This window comes from Schistocerca nitens, chromosome 7 (assembly GCF_023898315.1).
Source record: "Schistocerca nitens isolate TAMUIC-IGC-003100 chromosome 7, iqSchNite1.1, whole genome shotgun sequence".
In the NCBI taxonomy this organism is placed as follows: domain Eukaryota; kingdom Metazoa; phylum Arthropoda; class Insecta; order Orthoptera; family Acrididae; genus Schistocerca; species Schistocerca nitens.
The window spans coordinates 609,268,176-609,291,581 of NC_064620.1; the positions used below are offsets into that span (position 1 = coordinate 609,268,176).

The 23,406-nt window shown below is 42.9% G+C and overlaps 1 protein-coding gene across 1 annotated transcript in view; it reads right to left on the bottom strand.

Annotated features, from left to right (window-relative positions):
* Positions 1-11,207: 11,207 nt before the first annotated feature.
* The window catches only part of LOC126195336 (origin recognition complex subunit 6), a 98,212-nt gene continuing 86,013 nt past the window's right edge, over positions 11,208-23,406 (bottom strand). The window contains exon 7 of the mRNA XM_049933910.1: positions 11,208-11,516. The gene's annotated coding sequence lies outside the window, so the exon portion shown is untranslated. The remainder of the gene's footprint in view (positions 11,517-23,406) is intronic.

A 23,406-nucleotide genomic window follows, 5' to 3' on the forward strand; every position in this document is an offset into this window, starting at 1 on the left:
AGATTCAAACACCTAGCAGTTGGTAAGAAAAACCAATACGTAACATTTCATTTTACTTAATTAACAATCCGATTATGAGTTGGGTTCGTATCTCCATCACAGAACTTCTCATCATGCGCTTCATCTTAAAAAGCACGCACACTTTGTTACTTCTGAATGGAAATATATCAGACATCTTTCATGGTTAGTTAACAGAGACGAAAGAGTCTTGATACGAGTCCCGTTTTATTACAAAAACTGTCGTCTTTTATTTTCAAACTTAGATTGGGTTACTGATATTGGCGAAAATTTCAGTGATTCCTGACTCTTCATGGCTAGTCAGCAGTATGATATGATTAAATTAGATTAATTCTGATTAGATTAATACTTGTTCCACAGATCATGGATACGACATTTCGTAATGATGTGGAACGTGTCATTTTAATGAAAGGTTTCTTTACATACCATGATTCAATTTTTTACAACTATTTTTTACTCTCTCTCTCTCATTCTTTTTTGTATTTATGTGTGTCTCTCTCTCTCTCTCTCTCTTGTCAAACACACACACACACACACACACACACACACACACACACACACACACACACATTTTTTTTTAATTTTTTTGTTGTGCTCGACTATCGGCCAGGCCGGAAAACGACAATGAATGAATCTCCTAGTTTTGAGTTCACTTATGAAAGAAATATAAAAATATCTCTGAGAGTTACTGATTTATGATGCTTAGTTTGCAGTCAGTTCTGAGTGTTGTTAGTAACTCTACTCCAGTCCCTAAAACTAGTTACAGAAATGCGATTCAGACGCATTACGTATTCCAGCCCATGGCAGCCGCGTCTTTGAGACGCCGGCTATGGTCACTTCCCAGACCGCTGTAGGAACACATCTGTTCGTCCTCTTCCTGCTGGTACTGTAACTGAGATTTGGCAACAAAGCAAGGTATGTTTGGCGACTCTGTGATCGAAGAGTTACTTCCTGGTGTGCACGGAATAAAGCCTCAAATTTCACTTGATTATCCCTGTCATATCCATTGAATAATCTGTGTTATTATTGCTTGAGGTGTAACAAAAGATTGTAAATTTACGGTTTTCAGTCCACTAAAGTCGCTGCACTCTGAAATCGCAACTTATCTCGTCTTTTAAATAGCGGTTTACAAGTTCTAGACAGTACTGGCCTCGTAAGAGGAAGTTGAGACACATACCTCTTTGCTAGCTCTGTGGTAACATACTGACGTGTGAGAATTTTTCTGTTATGGTTCCTGGTTCCAGTCACACTGACTGTAAAGTTTTTACCCCTTCCGTGAAATATCTACAAGCAGTCAGATCAAACATCGATAAGGAAATCTTAAGGAAATACTTTCGGCTCATAGTACAATGGTGAAAAACTTACAATGCTGCACAACAGGTAACGCCTCTTCCCGCTACTGACAATCAAATTTTGGGTTTCCAGGATTACATACCTTTGTTTATGAAATGCCACAGTGCACAGTTTTTGTAAGGTTCCTTCAGTGTTTTAAAACAATAGTAAACATGAGAGACAAATTAATCATCAACAATATATGCGATTTCTCTGATGTTATCTATAACAGTCTGACAATGCACATGCGGTTTATTGATTACGTGCATGTAGAAAATTTGCTCTGAGTTAAAGCTGTAAACAAGGTTTGAAGAAGATTACAATGCCACTACCACACGACAGCTAATGCAGGAAATACTTTCCTGGCGTATTTTGGAACGATGCGCTGTCCCCATACATAATACAAAAGTTTCGAGATGTATCTGCTGCCTGGCCGTCTATTAAACATGTAAAGAACAAAATGTCGCAGAAGTTATCCCTTTATCCACATGCGGCTATTTTGGATTTATAAGTGAAGGGAAATTCTGTTCAAAGTTCCATTAGATTGATAACTTCAGCAGACAGCAGAATTGCGTTTAAAAAAATGCAGCAGTGAATGTATTCGAACTCGCGACACTTACCATGACGCTACCAGCTGACACATAGCTACAGCAGCTCCAGAAGTCAACAACAATTCCTCCAGAACTTCTGCATTCCACAGTGCTGTGAGAAAATGCATATGGACGGATCTAGACTTCTGAGAGACAGACAGCTACACATTTTCGTTTGCACTGCACGACGTTTTCAACAAACAGGTAGCGTAATAGAGTAGCTCAAGTGGAAAGGAACACTTCCCATTTAAATTTCTGCATCCTACAGTGTTGGTAGTTCTGTGTAGGTGGCAATTACGTGGTTTTATTTTGGGCCATTACAAGATAGAGTCGAATGTATGCACTGGGTAGCCGAGGCAGCTAGTTCATGGCGATTCAGTTAACCTTCAGTTAACCAAGTAAATGAATGTACTGAACATGCTGCGAACAACTACAGGGAGCCTGTGTGTCAGAATTCTAATCCAGGGTGGCGCAACGGCGTTATGATAGAAAAATAAGTCACCGAGAAGAGGATTTGGTGGTCTGTTGGATTGATGATACGTTCATATACTTATGGTCTGGGTTTAATTCCAACTTCTGCCGGTGATTTTTGATAGGGGGAGACAGATTCTATTCTGTTCTGGCTATGCCAAGTGAAGAAGGTATAATGGCATTGTGGTCTGAAATTCACATTAAACATGATATTCATTCTCTATCGAGTATACGTTATGTTGAACATCTTTTATTTGAGCTTCTGTATGTCGATAAAATTGGTTCTGAACTGGGAATGCATCTCAGACCGCCCTTAACGCGGAAATTGACCTCTTCGTGACAATACAGCTCAACTACAATTTGTTCTCTGTTCCAAACTGCAGATTCTTCAGCATCTCCACATATCGCGCGTGAATGGGTTCGAATCCTGGACCGGCACTAAAGATTTCATTATGTATTATCAAGCTCTAGCATGAGAACACCTATCTGCTGGTGGATAATAATTTTAATTTTTAATGTATTTTCATTCGTTGTCAACACTAACGATATCTGACGTTTTTGACTCCCAGTGAGACACAGATCTATTTTCGAGTTCATTGTAAGTTCGAGGATGTTATTCCGAGTAGCTGGTGGAGAAAAATTCGATAGCTGATGTTTCTCTGTGTGTAGTCAACAACCATATGTGTGGGATTCGATTCCCAGTCAGCACTAAACTCTTTGTCATATTATTTCTATTTCAAACATGCTCACATGTCGCTGCTGGTGTAACAAACCCGTATTAATCGTTCGTTTTCTCTAGAATATAACAGCGATACGTGCCGGGTTGGAGTCCTGGGAAGGAAATATTAATGTTTGATCTCGTCATTTCAGTTAAAACATCTAGCTACTGCCGAGAAAATAACAGTTGATTATGCTTCGATATCAATCCGAATAGGTTCTGGGTTCGATTCCCTGTCCAACACAAAGCTTTACCTCACGGCATTTCAAGTAAGTCACTTGTGAAGAAGCAACATTTAACGTCTCTCGTAATTCGGTAACAGGGATAGTAGATGCTGGGTAGCAATTCGCGTACGTTAAAGATGTTTCTGTTATGTAATTTAAAGTTGATATTTCCTAACTGATACTGTCTAAATTCGAGGTATATCACTCTCTGTATGCCTAGTCAGGAATGACTTAGTTTCCGTCAGTCACAAAATCTTTGCTTAGTCTTCATGATCTGGGTTTGAATGCATGTGCAGAACGAGATGGTTCGTCGTGTCACTTGAAGTTCATACGTATTCTCAATTAGCTGCTCGTGAATAACTTAAATTTTTAATGTCATTTTGTGTTAAATACATCTTTTACATCTTGAGTTATTGCGATACAGAGCAGTGTTTTCTAGTGGTGACTTGTTGGAACGATTTTCAATAGTCCAACGACTACACCGAGGAGCGATTAGATGACCTGCTAGACAGCTGCGTTATGCGGGTTGCATGCGAATCAGGCGAAATGCAATTCAGGTCGTTCGGATACTTTTGAGCACGACTGTACACCAACAATGTAGTTAAAGACAGATTGCTACTTACTGCAAAGAAGACACCTCAAATTGCAGAAAGGCACAATGAAAAGACAGTTACATAAACCTTTCCGTCAGAGCCTTCATCAATAAAAGAGAGATATACTCCATTCACACACAAAAGCAAGCACACTTCACGCACACACGACTGTCAACTCCAGCATCTTGGGTCGGAATGCTACCATCGTGTGGGATGCAAGCAGCAATGTGGATGGGGCGAGGGAGAGGAAGGGCTAGTAGTGTACGGGTGGAGAGAGAGACGGTGCTGTCTGGTGAAGTGTGCAGGGACTAGACTGCCTAGAGAGAGGTGCAGTGTCAGGGGGTTGTAGGGCAGGGAGGTGGGGAAAAGCAGGAGCAAAAGAGGGGAGGCGTGGGGAAAGACAGGCGGTTGCATTGGCAGAGGGCCTGCAAATAAACTAAGTGGGAGATGAGAATGGGGAGGAGACAATAGGACAAAAGGGGTGGAAACTGTTGGGTGGAGGGTGTGGGGACAGTATGTCACTGTACACTGAGGCTGAGATAATTACAGAAGCGGAGAATGTGTTGTAAGGATAACTCACATCTGCCCAGTTCAGAAAAGCCGATGGTGGAGGGAAGGATCCAGATGGCTCGGGTAGTGAAGCAGCCATTGAAATCAAGTATGTCATGTTCAGCCACACGTTGCATCACAGGGCAATCTACCTTGCTCTTGGTCGCAGTTTAGCAGTGGCCGTTCATCCTGATGGACAGCTGGTTGGCTGGTCGTCATACCAACATAAGAAGCTGCAAAATAATTGCAGCAGAGCTGATAAATGTGATGGTTATTTTAGAAGAGGCCTGGCACCTGATGGTAGGAGAAAACTGTTCCTTCACAACCTCAACACCTTCTCCCCCATCTGCTTCACATGGTCCTCCTTAACCCAGCATGCCACCTTCCTAGATGTTGACCTTCACCTCTCTAATAGCTCCATCTGCACCTCAGTCCACATTAAACCCCGTAACCACAAACAGTACCTACATTTTGACAGCTGTCATCCTTTCACACTAAAAAATCCCTCCCATAAAGCCTTGCCACCATGAGATGGCATATCAGCAGTAACAAAAACTCCCTTGCTCAGTATGCTGAGGGTCTCACCAAGGCCTTCACCGACAGGGACTACTCCCAAACCTAGTCCATGAACAGATCTCCCATGCCATTTCCCCTCACAACCCCAATCCTCCCACCACCCCCAAAAACCAGCCATGAAGGAGTGTCCCTTTCATCAACCAGTACCACCCCAGACTGGAACAACTGAACCACATCCGCCACCAGAGCTTTTATTACCTACCATTGTGCTGTGAAATGAGGGACATCCTATTCAAGATACTTCCTAGCTATCCTAAAGTGGTGTTCCATTGTCCACCCAACCTCCGCAACATCCTAGTCCATCCCTTATGCCACTCCTGATCCCAACCCCTTTCCACCAGGATCATATCCCTGCGGAAGACCCAAGTGCAAAACCAGCCCAGTTCACTCACCCAGAACTTTCTATTCCAGTCCTGTCACAGGTTTATCCTACCCATCAGCGTCCAGGCAACCTGCAAAAGCACCCGTGTCATTTACCAGCACCATTGCAATCATTGTGCAGCTTTTTATATTGGTATGACAACCAACCAGCTGTCCAGATGAACGGCCACGGCCAAACTGTGGGCAAGAGCAAAGTAGACCACTCTGTGGCACAACATGCAGCTGAATATAACAAGGCTGATTTCAGTGGCTGCTTCACTACCCGAGTCTTCTGGATCCTTCCTTCCACCATCAGCTTTTCTGAACGGTACAGATGGGAATTATCCTTACAACACATACTCCACTCCTGTAACTATCCCGGCCTCAACCCACAGTAACATACTGTCCACACACCATCCACCCCCTCCGTACTATCATCTCCTCCCCACTCTTATGTCCCACCCTCTTTATTTGCAGTCCTCTGCCAACACATCCGTCTATCTTTCCCCACACCTCTCCTTTTTTCCCCACCTACCCTTCCCCGCAGCCACCTGACGCTATGCCTGTTGGCAATCTAGTACCTGCACACTCCACACATTCTGGCCCAAGAGCTGGAGTTGGTGGTCATGTGCACGCGCGCGTTTGTGTGTTTGTGTGTGTGTGTGTGTGTGTGTGTGTGTGTGTGTGTGTTACTGAGGAAGGCTGGGGGGTGAAAGCTTTATGTAATTGTATTTTCATTGTGCCTGTCTGCAATTTGATGTTTCTTCTTTACAATAAGCAGCAATCTGTCTTTTTCTACATTGTTGATATTCCTATTTGGAGTTTCTGTTGTTTGAGAATGTACACCATCAGCCCAAAAAGTACAGTAACTATCGTGCAGGTCGGACAACTGTAAACAACAGATGTGCATTTGACAAGCCAGATGTGACCAGCTGCAGCAGTGGGCATGCGGCCACAGTGTGTCAACGCTATTGTGTCACAAATCACAATGGAGCGACATCTCTACATCCTGTGCTCAAGACATTCTTTGGAATGTTTTGAAGAAGAAAAAGATGTTTGCAAGGTTTGCCCTGCACATCTCAACTACTGACCAAACACGATGACAATACAAACCTACCACAAAACAACAAAGTGCAGTTAGTCAAATGAGGGCGTCAATGTTTTGGTGAAATAACAGACATTAAGTCAGTGTGGCCAGGGAGTTGCACATCCCAAGGAAGGAAGTTTGTCACCGTTTCATAAGATTGTACAAACATTCTGAGCATTGTACTCAAGTGAGAGTAAGCTATACAAAAGGCATCTCAAGCATTAAAATCAGCATCTCAATGTTTCCCTACTTTTTATTAATGCAGTCTCAAAACTTTTTGGACTGTAAGTGTATCGTGCAGTGCAAAACCCTTGAAGAAGACATCCAAAGCATTTGAGATATGGTTTTATACGGGGTGTTGGTAATTAAGCATATCAATAAGATAAGAAATGAAAAGGTTCTGGCGTAATTTATGAGGAAAATAATGTGTGAAGAAAACTGATTGGAAGAGGAGACATAAAGATAACATATGTTAAGACACACATCACTACACAGTGCTGTGAAGAGCAAAAACTATATGAAAAGAGACAGAGTAGCTGCAACAGGAAGAAGACGTGCTTTGCTGGAGCTGCACATTTTAGTGATTCTGACCGAGATAAACGAACACTGCATTGTTGTTCTTCACACACTGTTGAAGAAGTTGACATAGAAACAGCTATGTGAAACATCTGTGCAATTTTGGAATTTTCCTTGTGTGATACCGCGTGTACAGGATTCATGGGCCGATTTGAAATTCTAGGTTTGTGTATTTTAGTGTTCATGTCACTTCTGCATAGTCTTTCAATGACTGTATCAATATCAATTTTTATTAATATATTTTGAAATATCAAGCATTTGTGAGTGCCACGATAAACTTATACTGTTATTGTCAATTGTGGACTCAAATTTATTAGCCCTATCCTCATTCAAAACAATCACTTTCTAATTTCATTATACAATTACATGAGAAATAGGTGATGTCTAAGAATTTTCGGACACTTACAAAACTATATTTTCAAAATTGCTGGTATCAGTGTTTTGTATATGTAATATGTTTCACAGCAAATTAGAGTTTGTGATTCACAATTGCTGCCAAAGACTAGATGTCCACTAAATTTCGCTGCATATAAATGCAAACAAATGAGCATTTTTGACAATTTTTGGAAGCTTCCATTGTTCTATGCATAGTCTAATTTGTAGTAAATCAGTGTTTGTGATTTTGTTACTGTAGCAGATATTCTGACATATTGTGTTGGATCTAGTTCTCCTCTAATAGAGGAGTAATATGTTATATACATTTACCATATATTAACTCTATTTTCAAGTTTGCTGACAACTATAACTAACCTCATAATGTTTTGGGAATCTAGTAATTTTTACCATACATTCTTCTTTTGCCTTAATAGAAATCTTGTTTTGTGTATTTGCTTCAATTCTTACAGGGAATTAGTAAATTTTTAGCTCAACAGATTAAAAGATAATCAGCAAGCTTACTTTAAAGTTATTTATTCACTGCCCTGTAATACATTACACCAGCTAAAATGCAGCCCCACTGTGAACGCTGTTCTCAAAAACGGAGTGAGTTGGTCGACATTTGCAAGGAGCTGGAAATCTCTCTACTACTGTCAAATGACTGGCAGCTGCCGTGAGTCGTCACGTTGGAAGAGCTTCCGAAAGTCGTGTACCTGTGATACCAGTACCAAAGGTACCTCAAGTACTATCCGCTCCTGTGGATCCCTTGTCCTCTGCAGTAAGTATGGGATCTGTCAGTACTCATCCACTTGACTGCCAGAGGCATCTCAACAGGAGAGCTAGACCTCCTGTACAGGGTGGACAGGGACCAGGGACTCACAGCGTTGCACCGATCCCCCCTAATCGACAAATTTCAGGTGCTGTCTTTCACTGAAACTAAGCCTTTGGGACACGCTTCACCTGTTTTGGGGAAACCTGTTTGTCCAATATCAAGAGGATGCAAACACAAAAGGACAGGGACTACATGGATTAATTGTTGGCAGTTCAAATGTATGACAAATGCATTACGGAAATGGAAGCGAGGGACATGAAAGGACACCTGGTGCACTCAGTGTGTAGCCCGGTGGCCTCATACAGCATGTCGAAGAGGCTATACCTGCGGCCATTGAGGGAAAAGGGTGCATCCGACTGCAGACTGTGGCACACATTGGAACAAATGAGGCCTGTCATCTGGGCTCAGAGGTCGTACTTGTGCCAATCCAGTGACTGGCAGACAAGATGAGAAGACCAGCCTTGCGCACGGAGTTTTAATGGACTCACAATTTGCAGCATATTGCCCGGAACCGATTGTGGCCCTTCGGTTCTGAGTCGAGTGGAAGAACTGAACCGGAGACTTCGAAGGCTCTGTGACTTCCTGAACTTTGCACCACAGGGTTGAGAACTTTAGGGTCTCACTAAATGAGTGAGGTACACACTACGCATCAGAGGCTGCTACTCGGGTAGCTGACTGTGTGTGGGGTAGAGACGAAGGTGTTTTTAAATTAGGCAACCTTCCATCCAGTTCAGATAATGATAGCTGTAGGAAACCCAGAAGTATTAATGTAGGATTGAAAGAAAAGTCTCATACAGGTTGTTAATTGCCAAAACATTCACAACAAAGTGCCAGAATTTGAAGAGCTCCTGAAAAGCAGTGAAGCTCACACAATACTAGGTACAGAAAGCTGGTTGAAATCTGAAACTGATAGCAGTGAGATTTGGGGGGGAAATTTATGGGTAAACGAACGGCTAGGCAAATGGGAAATGGAGATGACGCATCTGTCGCAGTAAACGTGAAACTCGTTTTCATCAAGATAGAAACTGAAGCTTCGTGTGAGATTGATGGGCTCACTGGGTATCAGTCTTGGGCATAAAATGATGACTGGATTTTTCTACCACCCACCACACTCATCTCTCAATGTAACCCAATGCTTACAGAAAACCTCAGTTCACTTGTACGCAAGTTCCCCCGTCACACTGTAATCATCAGTGGAGATTTTAAACATCCAACAATCAAGTGAGAAAATTACAGTTTTGTTAGTGGTAGGTGTCATTAAGAAATGTCTACCTGGAAAAGATAGTTCAGAACCCCACTCGTGATGGAAACATATTGGATCTAATGCCAAGAAATAGACTTTATCTCCTCGAGGGCGTCCACGTCAAAACTGGTATCAGTGACCGTGGTGCGGTTGTGGCAACGATGATTACCAAAGTACAAAGGAAAACTACAACAAACAGAAACATGTTAATAAGCAGAAAGATGTTCAGTAAACCAGATAAAAAATCAGTAGTGTCATATCTCAATGAGGAGCTTGAAACTTTCAGCACAGGTCAGGAGCATTTAGAGAAACTGTGACTCAGGTTTAAAAGAATAACTGAGCATACACTGGATAGATATGTACCCAGTAGAACAATTCATAATGGGAGGGACCTTCCATGGTAAAGAGTCACTGTAGAAACAGAGATTACTTGATAATAGGTGTAAAACAAACCACAGGGCTCTAGATACAGAGAATCTAAATGAAACGTGTTTGGCCATCAAGAGAACGAAGCCTTCAATGACTACTGTAGCTTAATACTGTCAAATGATCTTTCACAAAACCCAAATAAATTCTGTTCGTATGTAAAGGCTGTTAGTGGCACCACAGTAAAGTGTCCAGTCCCTAGTGAATGAGGCAGGAATTGGAACAGAATAGCAAAGCAACAGCTGAAATGCCTAATTCAATTTTCAAATGTTCCTTTGCAATGAAAAATCCATAAGAATTGCCCCCAATTTAATCCTTGTACCCCTGAAAAGATGACTGAAATAAGTATTAGTGTCAGTGATGTTGAGAAACAGCTGGAATTGTTAAAATTGAAAAGAGCTCCAGGACACAATCGAATCCCTATCAGATTATATAATGGCTTTGTAGCTGAATTAGCTGCTCTTCTATCTATAATCTATTGTAGATCCCTCGATCAAAACACCGAGCACAGTTCTTGGCAAAAAGCACAGGTCACACCTGTCTACAAGAAGGATAGCAAAAGTGATCCACAAAACTACCATCCAGTATCCTTGGCATAGATTTGCTGTAGAATCGTAGAACATATTCTGACCTGCCATAATGAGGTAGCTTGAACAGAATGACCACCTCCTTGCCAACCAGCATGGATTCCATAAATATCAATGATGTGAAACCCAAATCACACTTTTCTCACATGACATACTGAAGATTTGGATGAAGGCAGGCAGGTGGATGCAGTATTTCCTGATTTCCGAAAAGCATTTGACTCAGTACCACACCTACGCAGATAGTCAAAAGTATGATCAAATTGGGTATCAAGTGAAATTTGTGACTGGATTGAGGACTTTTTGGTAAGGAGAAAATGCAGCATGTTATCTTGTATGGAAAGTCACCATCAGATGTAGAAGTAACTTCGAATGTGTCCCGGAGAACTGTGTTGGGACCCTTGCTGTTCATATTGTATATTAATGACTTTACAGAGAATATTAACAGTAACCATACACTTTTTGTAGATGATGCAGTTATCTGTAATGAAGTGCTGTCTGAAAGAAGAGGCAATGGAAAAAATGATGGACGTCAATTGGAATAAGCTTTTCAGGAGATGCAATTTAAAGTTTGAAACACTTTACGATCAAAGCTTGGGTGTGTAGTGTGAAGCTATGTGCACTAATACTTGGGAGTACTTTATTGTCTCATGTTGTTAATAAATTTTATAATTTTTATTTTAATATTACAGTCACTACACCCAATTTTCAAATTTTACTACACACTATTATCAGAAACAACAATGAATGTCAGATATGTGACACTGAAATAATACATTTAAGGCAATGTCTTTAGTTCTCACTGCTGCACCGAATACTTTGCTGTTTTCTGACACTTGCTCGTTGATTTTTTTCGTCTCATAAAATGGCTGTTTTCATTTAGCACGCCCTTGCTGCTGGGCTGCAAAACCGCATCAAGTGTTGGAGGTCCCGAAACTTTTCAAGTAAGAGTGGGATGAGATCTGCAACAGAGCGTAAAGGATATTATTTTCCTTCATAACTGCAGAAATTGATTTCTTGTAATGAAAGATTAATACTAAAACCACAGTGCCAGATATTTTGTTTTATTTTAAGAACATTAAATGAGAGTAACCATCTTACAGTTGTACAAATACGAGGATGGTTTGATGAGTTCTCGGAATGCAATAGCAAAAGAGTACTTACATCACTCAAACTTTTTACATTTTTCAATGTAGTCTCCTTGTAGGTTAATGCACTTATTCCAACGACATTCCAGTGCCTTGATCCCATCTCAAAAATGAGTTTCCTCCAGGCCTACAAAATAGTTGTCAACTCCAGCTATCAATTCTTCGTTTGAAGCTGAATCTTCATCCATCAAGAAAAATTTTCAGTTTTGGGAAGAGATGGAAGTCTGACAGTGCCATATCAGGTGAACATGGCATGTGTGGCAACAATTCATACCTTAGTTCGTGTAATTTTGCCATGGTGACGCACATGTGTGCAAGCTCGCATCAAGAGTCGCGGCACCCATCATGCAGATAATTTTTTCATTCCTAATTCTTCAGTTAAAATATGATATACCCTTCAGATGACATCTGGAAAGCGTGAGCAATTTCACGCACTTTCAATCGGCGATCCTCCATGACCATTTTGTGCACTTTTGCAATGATTGGCCAACCACTGCGCGGATCATTATCTAAGCTCTCCCGACCAAATTTAAATTCATTTGTCCACTTGGCAACAGCTGAATATGAAGGAGCAGAGTCCCCCAGTGTATTCTGGAAATCGGCATGAATGTCCTTTGCTTTCATACCTTTCTTTACAAAATACTTAACACGTTCGCTGCGGTCGCCAGTGCGAGCCGCTAACGCGCGAGGCGGACGCTTGTAAGCGCACGTGCGCTGAGAGATGAAATCATAGCCCTGCGAAACCTGTAAGTTTGTGGCGAATAAACTAGATGCCGCCAGCTGATTCGTTTGGAGTTCGTACGCTGGCTACCAGAGGCGCAGCGTTCCACTCAGTCAAAACAGTTCGGGGCTAGCTGCCAGGAGCGCTGCAATCACTTCTCTTTGCAGCCGCACGGCCTTCTATGATTTTTATTTCGAGGAAATAACTTTACATAGTTACCGACTTAGCTCGCCACTGTATCTTTTCATAATTCTTATGGATGAATAAAACTTTGTTCTGCAAGGGAAGTCAGCAGTTTCAAGTTATAATAAGATACTGCTGGAATTTATATTTCGTAATCCATACCTGGCTGAATACAAATTATGAACACGCCTAAATTTTGATCGCAAGACTAATGTCTAGTTTTGCGACAAATTCATGTTGTGCACGAACGTAATATTGGCAACGAATATAACGTCTGCGGAAGAGGTGCTAGATATAGAAATACAAGTACACTTTAGCTGCATGCCGATCATGTGATAAATGCTGCCTGCTGTCTGTCGCTTATAAGCGTTACATGCATTTATTGCAAACAATTCTAACAAAGCCCCTTATTTATTTATTGTATTGCTAACTGGACAGAAAATGCAATTCACACAAGTGACAAATCCACTCCATTGAAAAAGAATTAGTCGGAAAACACCAAAAGATTTATAAAACGAAGAAAAAGAAACAGGACTCGTCTGCAATGTGGTGCTATGGAAACCCAATCACAAATATATACATATTATAAAAATGACTGTATGTGTATGTATGTATGTTCCACATCTCCTCCTACTGGACCGATTTCAACGAAACTTGGTACACATATTCCTATTATCGGAAAACTATCACTGTAGGGGTAAGAACCACATACGACACATACGTCAGGAGATATGACGTCATGAACAATGTAATTCGTCAAAAACGGCCGCATCATGTGACGATATTCCACATCTGCTCCTAAACTAGTACACCGATTTCAATCAAATTTGGTACAAATCTTCTCTAAGGTAATGAATCATTTGCTATGGTAGCAAAAACTACTTACGATATATAGTTCAGGAGATATGACGTCATAAACAATTCTGTTCTTGAATAACCGCAACATCAGGTTTGTGATTTCTATTTATTATGTCATTACTACTAAAGCTATTCGCGACGAATTTTGCAGAGGATATGCATATATACCACTAAATGTAGCTTTGAAATTATATCATAGTATGACACGTAGTACAGGAGATATGACATCAAAGCTATGAAACGCACGAAAATCCGTCCCACTATGCATGTGGTTGTAATGTATTACGTCTGTAATACCAACTCCATTCGCAACTCATTTTGCAGTTTCCTAATATTCTTCCCGGGGAACATGGAAAATTATATTCTTGTGGGACACATAGTACAGGAAATATTATGTCATGAAGATTGACCTGTGTGAAAACGGAACTGAGATGAATGGAAAATAGATAGCGATAGAACAGGAGGCGATGGACAGAGAGAGAAGAAGCAGATGGACTAAAATAAGACAGGAATGAATACACACCCGGGCAACGCCGGGCACTGCAGCTAGTAACAAATACGTTTTCAAGGTGTAGAGGTGATGTTTTTATAGCAAACCACAAATAAGTCCACATACGGTACTGTACAGAAACATCATATTCTGAGCAACCAATGTAACTATATTTACATGGCTATCAAATAAAGCAAACACTTTACAAATCAAACACAAACAGATCTTCCTCTGTAGATACGACGTCCCATTACATTATGGATGTGTAATTGTGCAGCAGTTCAAACAGAATCCAGGTTGGTTTGGACACGTTATACACACGTATGGTGTATCCGTACGCTTGCCCCGTGCCGCGCACGTTTTACATCGCTTCCGCATAACTTGCTTCGTCCCTTCCGTTGCGTCCCGCTTTTGCACAACATGTGTGTCTTTACATTTGTTACGCACACCTTTTGTAACGTCCATTGGTGGAAGTAGTCCCTTTATTATTTGTATTCTATAATCATACAAAGTCATATTATGCCCTGAGTATTTATTATATAGGTAATGTGCATTGAACATTAGCATGTCAACTACATGGAAGAATAGTTTCTTTGGCCAGCGGATTGTCTTTCGTTCACATAAATAATAAGACAACATCTGGTCCTGCCTATCGGTCCCAGACATACAACTATTATATCTGATAATTGGCAGTGGTTTCGCGACTATTTGCTGGCGTGCATTCTGCACACGTTCCATTGTATTGGGGTATTCTGTGGAAATATAGGAGACCTCTCGTCTATCCTTCCATTTGCCGATCATTACCCCGTCCGAATATCGTGCTATGGTGTCCCCTTTCCCCAGCTTGGCGCATACCACGTCTTTAGGGGTATTTTTCCTATTTACCCTTAGTGTCCCGGTGCAATGTGTTTTTGCATTCAACAGGGTTTTAGCTAAGGCAAAGCTGTTGTAAAAATTGTCCATGTAAATGTGATGGCCAACATTCACCTTCTCTTCTAACAAATGCAATACTATCTTTTCAGCATGCCCTTTTCCCCCCATATCACCACGCATCCCCGTGTACACAGCGCATTTATTGATGAAGCCGTCTGGGTTATTTAGCATGTACAATTTGATGCCATACTTATTTCTTTTGTTTTTTATGTATTGTCTAAATGACAATCGTCCCCTCCAAAGAATCATTGATTCATCTAAAGAGAGATCCCTACCTGGATAATACACATTACACATTTTGTTGTTGAAATAATTCAATATAGGGCGTATCTTATACAGTCGATCATTTGGTTTCGGTTCTCCTGACTCTGGATTTTTTGCAAAATGCAATGCGCGTAAGATCAGCAAATATCTGTCTCTGCTCATACTCATCGTTATTCCTTTATTTTCGAACAGCGGATCCCTCTTCCAGTAGTCTTGTAGTCGGGCACATTTGACATTACCCATATGTAATGAAATCCCCAGGAAGACAAGTATTTCTTCTATACTTACGGGTTTCCAATTACTAATTCTAGAGCCCTCTTGTGTATTTGCGCTCGCAAATATATTCCGTGCGTTATCATTTGTTTCGTCAACTATGAGCTGCAGTATGTCATCTGTAACCAGTAGCCTAAAGAAATCCATTGGCGTATTGCCAGCAGGCTTCATCAGCAAACATTCTGCTTTCGTAAACGGGTGATACTGCATCCCATGTGGTTCTTCATGCCACGTAACACCTGGTTTGCTTACCTCTGCGAGCGCTGGTTCTTTATCGTCGGCGATTTCCTCATCATCGTCGCCCGTATCGTCCGATTCCGAACTGTCACGAAACATACTGGACAGTTCTGCTTCCACACTGTCATCACTGTGGTCTGTTTCTGCAGTCTCCAAATGCCAGTCACCCTCATCTGGTTCGTCCTCTCTGAACTCTACATCACTATCTTCTAACACACGTAGTAACTCATGGTCAGTATATTGGTCACTCTTCCTACACTTTTTCGCGTTCGAAGGCCCCGGTGTCGGTTCAGTCGCCGCCATTGCAAACAATGCACAACACAGACGACAAAAAACGAAAACACACAACTGCAGACAGGAACACGTTACGTGATATGTCGTTGGTTACTTGAACTAACACGAGTGCACAGCCGAACAAACTAAACTGAGAACTCTGCTAGTGAACACGCCGCTTATATGCGTCAGCCGCAGCAAACATGTTGACGGCGTAGCGTAATGGTCAAGCGCATTGCTCACGAAACAGTCGACCTGGAATCAATCCCAGGTGCTTCCTAATTTTTTTCAATTGTTTTCATTCTTATTTTCCTTGGTTTCGTCAGATTTTTCAACTATTTACCGTAGAATTTAAATACATTCAAGTAGTATATTTATATAACTAGGCGAAAGTTTTAATGAAAATAAAGATTTTAAAGATTCTTGTGATTACGTGCGCTACTTTTTATTCATTACGACAGTAGAAGTTTTGCCATTTTTATGGTGACATATCATAGAAACATGTGAAACATATATGTTTCACTCTAGGCACATTTTATGAAGGCATTGTTTGAGCAGTTACATTTCTCTGCAACATGCTTCATTGGAAAGCACACTTAATTCAAGTTTTAAAACTAAGGTGTTTCCTCTAATAGTTTGGATGCAAACCAAGCGTACTAGATCATAGGGGTGTCCACAAGAGCACTGAATTGATGCAGCACGGTCGAATGTATTTTAATTGCATCTTCTCTTGATGATACCTCTCGCTGTTGTTGGAGTTATTCAGGGGCACTTTGTAATCTTTTAATTAGATTTTTGACTTGACGATAGAAATATACATCTACCGTAAATAACCGAACACTCTGAAGATACGAAGTAAAATAAAAATGAGAAAAAAAAAATCAGGACGGACCTGGGATTGATCCCAAGTCGCCTGTTTCGTGAGCAATGCGCTTGACCATTACTCTACGCCAATAACGACGAACAGAGCGCTAAATAGGGTATAGCCTCCTATAGTGCTATCGGAACAACTTTCGAGAGCATGTTCTCCTTTCCTATGGCCAACTCAGGTGAAATATTTCGGGCACGTTACGTGGAGTCCCACCTCTTTCTAGAAACAATTCGGACGAAATCGGCGTGTCCCAGTTGGCGACCTCCCCTAGTGAGAACTCAGCTAGCGAGCGCACCGCTTATAAGTGTTACCCGCACTGGCTTGCTGATCGCGGCAACGCTTATGAGCGTCAGCCGCTCTGGCGTGTTGATCGCGGAAACGCTTATGAGCGTCAGCCGCTCTGGCGTGTTGATCGCGGAAACGCTTATAAGCGTCAGCCGCAGCGAACGTGTTAATCACTGCTTGAATCTAGGTTTTTTTCCATCTTTGCAAATCACTACACAGGAACAACAACAGAACCACATCATTGCCACAGCTCTCTTCCAAGAGCACTGATGTGGCATCTGTTTACAGGCAACAGCCCAATGAATATCACTCATTGCATTAGCGCTGACCTCCCGTGGTGATTCCGAGAACTTTTCAAACCACCCTCGTAATCCAGAAGGAAGAATTCTCAAAGATTTAGCTCATTAGCTGTATCCTCAACTTCATAGAGTTCTCATCTCTTGTTGTAACAACAGCTTCTTCACCGACTGAATTCAAAAGAGCACTTCTTCTTGAACAGAAGTGATAAAAAACAGGTCCAAGATCTGAGAAGTGATGCAAATCTTGTCTAGGTTATGCTGTTTTATTGGGTTTATACACATCAGTCCAAATAAGGAAAAATTTTGCTCATCGTAGCATCTCATTTGATAAAATTCTTTAAGAATTTGTGATATCTCTTCAACACACACATTTTCAAAACATTTTAATGTCTTACACTTATAGTCTTGGTCAGAGACATGAGATGATAAACACAGTGTCATCATTAGCTTGAACATTCTGCCATAGCTTCTTCTCTTCTTAAAAGACTTCTCTGTGTTACACACATTTTGAGAGTCATCTATGTCATCTTCTACATTTCCCATGTTATCGTCTTGCAAATAAATAACGTCCATAGGGTAATAGTTATAAAAACAAAAGACTGAGAACAATAACAGCGGGGCTGCCAGCAGAGTTTGCAAGGAAAACAGAATAAAAGAAACAGATTCGGAAACATGCTGGAATGACAGTCATCATTTTTTCCTATGCCACAATTGACATCTAGAATTGTTTCCACTCATAGGTAACTTTCAGATCATTAATACACAATCACTATCAGTGTCCTTGCTGTATAACACTGTATGTGCATTCTGTGTCTTCAGTTCTGCATTGACACACCTAACTCATTTCCAACAAAAAAGTGACATCCACCATTTTTCCCGTTGGTTCTTCAAGTATTAAGTCAGATTGTGATAAGATTTTGAAGTGATGCAAAGATTGTCAACTTGCTTTAAATATTCAAAAACATAAAATTGTGCACATCACACAAAGAAAAAATATAGTATCCTTTGACTACAATATCACGGAGTCACTGATGGAATCATACCTGGGTGTAATGCTTTTTAGGGACATGAAACGGAATGACCACATAGGCTCAGTTGCAGGTAAAGCAGGTAGTAGATTTTGGTTTATTGATAGAATACTGGGGAAGTGCAATCGTTTACAAAGGAGATTGCTTACAAATTACTTGTGCAACCAGTTCTAGAATATTGCTCAAATGTGTGGGACACACATCAAATAGAACAGGGGATGTTGAATGTATACAGAGAAGGGCCGCATGAATGGTCACAGGTTTTTTGACCCATAGGAAAGTGTCAAGAGATACTGAAGGAAGTGAACTGGTATTCTCTTGAAGATAGACATAAACTATCCCAAGAAAGTCTACTAACAAAGTTTCAAGAACTGGCTTTAAATGACTCTAGGGATATACTACAGCCCTCTACATATTGCTCACATAGGGATCACGAGGACAAGATTAGAATAATTACAGCACACACAGACGCATTCAAACAATCATTCTTCCCATGCTACATACATGAATGGAACAGCAAGAAACGCAAATAACTGGTACATTTGGATGTACCCTCTGCCATACACCTCATGGTGGTCTGCAGGGTATAGATGTAGACGTAGATCCAACAGATAGTCAAGGACACTGGATGTAAATGCAACTCTGAGATGCAGACACAGATGGGGAAGCTGTTGCAGGCCACAACATACCAGCCATAAGCCTGATGGGGTGGGGGTGGGGGGGAAGCCCTCCCCTCCTCTCTCGGGAGAGGTGGAGGGGAGGGGGTGAAACCTCATATGCCATGGCTATTTTCACAATTGACACTGATGGCATAGGATGTATGTTTATTGCTTATTTAGCCTGACCAGATTACATATGACCAGAACAACACATACGAAAAACCCTGTAAAAACATTCACAAGAATACTGATACTAAGCGAAAGGACTGCACAAAGATATGGTGGATGGGTGCTTTTTTTAAGTCTTGGCATGTGGACCTTTCGTATGGTAATGAACAATATCACAACACGTTAGAAACAGGAGGTTTAATCACCAATAATTGCGTGGATATTCAAACACACTCACTTAGAAACAATAGCTGGTTACATGATAACAACTCAGTATCTCTCATTCGACTGCCGTGCCGTGACATGCGGACGGCGCCGTTCGTAGCTAGGTGGCACTCCCGTGCTCAGCCGAGTTGCGGAGTGCCTCTATCGCCGTTTGCGCGTACTGTCATGGCGGCACTGTTAAATGTCGTGGCACTGTCACAACACTTTTCCCCCCTTGAAAAAAAAAAAACACTCACTTCCTTGGAGACACGGACAGTGCGGAGACATCCATGGCGTCTTGTGAGGCCCCGAGAAGATCCCGCGAAGAGACACGAGAGTACGGTCGAAAATGTCCAGGACGGAGGCTCGTGCGTGGAACGTGCCTCCTGGACGAGATGATGGGTGAAAACTCCGGAGCAGCATCCATAGGTGTCGTGGACCTGGGGGTGTGCTCCAGCGAGATGGGTCCCGGAGAAGGCGGCGTCGCGACTGGGGCCGGTTCCGGTGTACTCGGAAGCGGTAGCGACGTCGGCTGCACCAACACGTACGGTAGATCGGCAGCAGCGACAGGACTGGCTTCTCGGGCTGGTGGAGGCGAAGGAAGGGGCGGTGGCACCGACGTGGCCACCACTCGTGGGTGCATCTGGTCGTAATGGCGAACAACCATGCCGTCGTCCGTACGTATTTCACAAAGCCGGCGGCCGCGAAGAGTCTTGACCACCCCCGGAATCCATTTAGGGCGAGATCCATACCCTCGTGCCCACACGTCGGCGCCCACAGAGTATTTTCCCGTACTAGGGAACACAGCACAAGGCCTGACAGGGTGAAGCAGGTGCAGTAGAGTGCGCGGTTGGCGGCCATGCAAGAGTTCAGCAGGGCTGCGATCACCCAGAGGCGTGAAGCGATAAGAACTCAGAAATTGCAGCAGAGAGTCATCTGTGGAAAAATCACTAAGGAATTTTTTCATCTGGCTTTTGAAAGTGCGGACAAGGTGCTCGAACAGAGAGACCAGCGGCTTGTGGTCGGTGATGAGGTGAAACTTGGAACCATACAAAAAAACGCTGAACATTTTTAGAGCATAAATGATAGCGAGCGCCTCCTTTTCGATTTGAGAGTAACGCCGTTGCGCATCGTCGAGGGTCTTGGAAGCATAGGCGATGGGTCGTTCCGACCCATCCTCATACCGATGGGCGAGAACAGCCCCTAGGCCATACTGTGACGCGTCAGTCACCAGAGCCAAGTGGTGACCCGGACGGAATGTGGCAAGACAAGGCGCCGACTGCAAATGAGCCTTCAGGCAGACAAAAGCCTGCTCACACTCGTCGGACCAACAGAAAGGGACGTTTTTGCATAACAGCTGATGCAGAGGATGAGCTACCGCTGCCGCGGATGGAATGAATTTGTGATAATAAGCAATCTTGCCTAGAAACGCCTGAAGTTCGTTGACCGTAGACAGCCAGGGTAGAGCGTTAATGGCCGCAACGTGCTGACATAGAGGACGTATACCCTCACGGGACAAGTGGAAACCAAGATACACAATGGAGGGTTGGAAGAACTGTGACTTGTCCAGATTGCACTTAACCTAGCCGAATGCATAATCCGAAACAGTGAACGCAAATTGCGCAAGTGCTCCTCAGTGGAGGCCCCTGTGACAACAATGTCATCCAGATAGTTGATGCAGCCGGGAACGGAAGCCGTGAGCCGTTCCAAAAACCGCCGAAAAATGGCCGGCGCGCTAGCTGGTACTGATACAACCCACAAGGAGTGTTGATGACGAGAAATTCCTTGGAAGAAGCATCCAATGGCAACTGATGGTACGCCTCCGATAAGTCAAGTTTGGAAAAGAACTGGCCCCCAGCGAGCTTGGTAAATAACTCCTCAGGACGGGGAAGAGGATAAGTGTCAATGAGGCTCTGAGTGTTGACGTTGGCTTTAAAATCACCACACAATTGCAGACTCCCGTTTGGTTTAGAAACCACCACAATTGGCGATGCCCATTCGCTGGAGGTAACAGGAAGGAGAATCCCTGAAGCTGTTAACCTGTCTTATCTCAGCCTTGACAGGTGCACGCAACGCCACCGGAATAGGGCGTGCCCGGAAAAACTTAGGGCGAGCTGTAGGTTTAAGTGTAATGTGGGTCTCAAAATCCTTGGCACGACCCAGACCAGCAGAGAACACGGACGAAAATTCAGAACACAATCCATCCAGCTGTTGACATGGAATATCCTCAGATATGAGGTGCACATCATCATCAATGGAAAACCCGAACAACTGGAAAGCATCATAACCGAACAGGTTTTCAGTGCCCGCATGATCCACCACATAAAACGTGAGGGGCCTAACAACAGACTTTTAGGCAGTGGAAGCATCAAACTGGCCAATGATAGGAATTTTCTGTTTATTATAAGTTCTCAGATTTCGCGTAACTGGAGACAAGGGAGGGGAGCCCAACTCCAAATAGGTGCGAGAATTAATGAGAGTTACAGCAGAGCCCGTGTCCACTTGCATGCGAATGTCTTTATCCAGAACACGAACAGTAACAAACAACTTATTTGTTTGAGAAAGCACACAGTTAACATCCATGTCCGAAGCCTCGTCCTCGTCGACAGGAACTTTAGGGGACTGACACACAGAAGCAATGTGGCCTTTTTTCCTACATGAATTACACGTGGCCCAACGTTTTGGACACTCGGCCCTGTCATGCTGTATGAAACAACGTGGACAAGAAGGAAGTGTGGAACGAACCTGCTTCTGTGGTTGCTGTTTTCGCTGCGAGCGTTGCGGCCCAACGCGACGTTGTTTAGGTGAGTGAACCGCCGCCACATCTTCGTTCTCCTGTGAAACAGGCAAATTGTCCGTGTCGAAAGTTGACTGTACAGCACCTACATCACACCACGCGTCTATTTGCTCGCCAGCAGCGTGAGACACTTCAAAGGATTGAGCGATGCTTAGAACTTCCGACAACGACGGGTTTGGCAGTTGGAGGGCACGTTGCCGAACTTCTTTATCAGGAGCAAGCCGTAGAATAGCATCCCTAACCATTGAATCAGCATAAGATTCATGATGAGTGTACGTGAGAAACTGACATTTTCTACTCAGACCGTGTAGTTGCGCCGCCCAAGCCCGGTAAGATTGATGGGGCTGTTTACAACACCAGTAGAACGCCACCCGGGCGGCAATGACATGGGTGTTTTTGCGGTAATAGTTACACAGTAAGTCACACATTTCTTGGAAGGACAGGGAGGCAGGTTCCCGCAGAGGGGCTAACTGAGATAGCAGCTGATAGATCCGTGGGGAAATCCAAGATAGAAATAACGACTTACACATAGGAGCGTTGACAACGCCGAAAGCCAAGAAGTGTTGCTGCATACGCTTCTCATAATCCTCCCAGTCTTCAGCGGCCTCGTTGCAAGGAGGGAATGGAGGCGGAGAAGAGGAAGACAAACGGTGAGTAAGCGACGTCGACAACGCCTGAATAGCAGCCGTCAGCTGTGTTTGTTGTGGCTGAATAGCAGCCGTCAGCTGTGTTTGTTGTTCAATGAGCGCTTGCATAAGCTGTTCCATGTCTGCCCCGTCACGAACACACAAATCCACAACGCAGTGAAAATATCCGACCTCGTCGCCAAAAAGTGTTATAACCTTTAATCACCAATATTGCGTGGAAATTCAAACACACTCACTTAGAAACAATAGCTGATTACATGATAACAACTCAGTATCTCTCATTCGACTGCCGTACCGTGACATGCGGCCGGCGCCGTTTGTAGCTAGGTGGCGCTCCCGCGCTCAGCCGAGTTGCGGAGCGCCTCTATCGCCGTTTGCGCGTACTGTCGTGGCGGCACTGTTAAATGTCGTGGCACTGTCACAACAGTGCATGGGTATGAATCAGTGATGTACAGGTGGTACAACAACTGTTTGTATTAGAGGAAATCATACAGAACATCCCAAGAAAATAAAC